Genomic DNA, 3,271 nt, shown 5'->3' on the forward strand with positions numbered 1-3,271 from the left:
GGGGATGAATATTTTTTTTCTGTCGAACGTGTGCACGGGTGAGCCAGAAATACGAAACTTTTTTTCCATATTATTTAACGGATTGCGGGTTAATTCAAAAAATCACAGGGACCTTTGTGTAAAAACACCGTGACGGTGAACCCGAAGACTCAATCCGTGCTTTATTATTAGGGAGAGAATAGGGAAAGAAAATATATTATCTTTCCCTATAATAATAATAATAATAATAATAATAATCTCTTCCTAATAATAAAGCACGGATTGACTCCGTGGGTTCACCGTCACAGTACGCTTCTTCCCGTGAATTTACACTTTTAGTTTTTTTTCCAACACGTGCATATTTTTTTTCCAAAACTGCTAATCTATCTATGTTTATATGTACTAGCAAAAGAGCCCGTGCGTTGCAACGGAAGATTTTTTTTTCATAATTTTCAATGGCCATGGCCACATTTTGTCGCATCATCGAGATACACTATCACTCTCAATTTCGTGAAAATCATGATTATTTTTTAAAACTAGTGCACATATTTGAAATCATGAACATTTTTAAAATTTGTGAACACTTTTTCAAATTTTTGAACATTTTCTAAAATTAAAAATATTTTTTGAATTCATGAACATTTTATACTATTTGCTAACAATTTTTAAAATTGTGAACATTTTATTTTTTATTTTATGTGCAAATGGACGAACAAATGATGGATGAAAATCTGGTAATAAGGGACGTATAAAAAAAGGAGTAAGAAACATTCGTGTCTTTAATAAAAAAGGAAAGTACTAATTAAGGGTGCAACATAAAAATAATTTTAAAAACAATTAACATGGAAGATAACATTATATTTAAAATCTACAAAATTTTCTGGGCGATTTTCATATCTAGCATGCTAAATTTGAAGTTGGGGTTTGAAAGATATAAATATTTAAAAAATACTTGAATCTGCAAAAAAAGAATTAAAAGAGAATATTTTGACCGTATTGTACCTTGGAGACCATCTGTTAAGGGACACTTGGCGAAATAGCTCTATATTACGCCAACTGAAATTCGCCAAAAAAGCTACAAAATGAGGATGACCGGGTTTGAACCCAGGTCTCGTGGTTGGTGGAGAAACACCCAAGCCAATAGGCTGGTTTGTTGGCTTGTGTTTTGTAAGGACGTTTCCTTAGATAAACCAAGAGCTATCGGTGGCGAGTTAAGAAATAAAAAACGAATCGTTTTCCCACTTATGGATGGTATTGGTGGGTAATTTTTAGTAACTTGAAGGATAATTTTAATGACGGACGACCAGAAACGATAGTCGCTTTATTAGTAGGTAAAGATAAAGATTGTAAAGATAAGAAAAACCTGAGAAGGTAAATCATCTTTCTTTCCGTGTCCAACTATGCCAGGTCGTCCGTCGTCCGTACTATGCCAGGTCTTTTACGTCATCCCGCACACATCCGACTTCTTTTCTACCGGTGCTGATCCGGACTGCTTTTCATACCAGTGTCGATTTGATTTTTTTTTCCTTGTATAAAAGTGTAGGCACCTATAACCTCCGTACCTGTCCTCTCGCTCCGTCCACGAAGAGGAGAGGAGTATCTGCCCTATGGACGCCGTCGCCGCACTCCTTTGTCGTCGTCGGACACCGACCCAAAGGTGCTTGCCCCTCGAGGTCGCGTTGACGCCGACACGGCCACCTCCTAGGATGCGGCTCCCCAATGACGTCGCCGCCCCAGGGTTCACACCGGTGCCGCCTCTCCGGTCCTGGCTTCAGCCCCTCTCATCGTAAACCTCAGCAATGGCTCCTACCCGCGCCAATACCCGCCGCCATGAGCTGCGCACGGATGCCCTAGATGGCAGCTACGACGATGGCCGAGACGCTTATCCTCCACTGCTACCTCCTGAGAACCCGTGGGCCGTGGCGAGTTCCCTTAGGTTTGCAGGGGATATGAGTTGCTCCTGATTCCTGAACCCATAGAAGCAGTGTCGCCTAGCTGGCGATGCGGCAGGCACAAGGAAGATCCTACACTAATCTTTCCCATCCCCTTGCAGCAAGCTGCGTAGGCCCCCGCCACTGGGTCACAGCCTGAACGGAGCCCCAGTTGGCTCGCCCTTGCTCTCCACCCGTGGCGCCGGTGGCGTGTGCGCAATGGATGAGGCCCCGCACTCGCGCCGCGGCAGTGTGGATGGAGCTCCGCCGAGTCCATGAGCTCCCAGAGCCGGGCGACGGCGCGTAGTGATCTGAAAAAGGCCACCAACCCAATGCAGCCTGTCCCCACTCCCTTTCTTCTCCATATTATAATATCCTTTGATATCAAGTTATAGCTGTACATTAACCGAAGCATCTCTTTTCTGATCAGTTATACATCAATCAAAGCATCACTTTTCTGATCAATTAAGGAAAACATGTCAGGATGGTTGATGCTTGATGCAACCGAGAGTCACATGTGTATTGCCGATGGTTTCAATTTAATCGGGCTTCCGACTGGAGGAACAGAAGCGACTCTCCATTCTCCAGCCATTAAGTTCATTACTGAATAACAAAATCAGCTTCAGACCTAAGGTTTGATCAGGAAAATTCAGCTATGTCTATCTATGTGCATTGGTCTTAATTTTTTTAGATGAGCAAACTGTCTACTTCCATAGGAAGTGGATGGGATGATCTACATAGCCTCTTGCAGCACCGGATTTAAGGAATGAGTACAACAGAGTGGCCTCTTACTAGACAGTTTTCTTCTCTCTGTTTTCAAGAATGCTAGACACTTTTCTGTTTTTTTATGTTGATTTAAATGTTTAAATATCTGGATGCGTTTTCTTGAATACAGGTTCAATCTTTGATTATCTGCATAGTATATCTAACCACTCCGACTTTCCTTTATTATCAAGAGATATGAACCGGATGGATGCCGGAGGCTCCTCAGCGATTTGAAACATCCGACCGTCCATCTCATTTTCGTGGCGCGTCACAACCGTTGGATCTCGGGCTAGATCCATGTGAACCGTCGGATATTTACCGGATCAACCTTGGCTGTCGGATAAAATTCCAATGGCATCAGAATGTAATATCCATGCCCCCACCAGGGCATTTTGGTCATTTCACGTGGGTAGGGTATAAAAAGGGACCGCTGTCGTGGGATGACCTAGCCGCATCCTCCCTCCCGCACTCGCGCCTCCCCCGCGCGCCTCCTCTCCCCTCCCCTTCCACGCGCCTCTTTCCTCCCACCCACATCGCCGCCGCCGCCACCCACCGCCTCGAACCGCGCCGTCGGCGGCCAGATCCACTGCAACAGA

This window comes from Triticum dicoccoides, chromosome 4A (genome assembly GCF_002162155.2).
Source record: "Triticum dicoccoides isolate Atlit2015 ecotype Zavitan chromosome 4A, WEW_v2.0, whole genome shotgun sequence".
NCBI lineage: Eukaryota > Viridiplantae > Streptophyta > Magnoliopsida > Poales > Poaceae > Triticum > Triticum dicoccoides.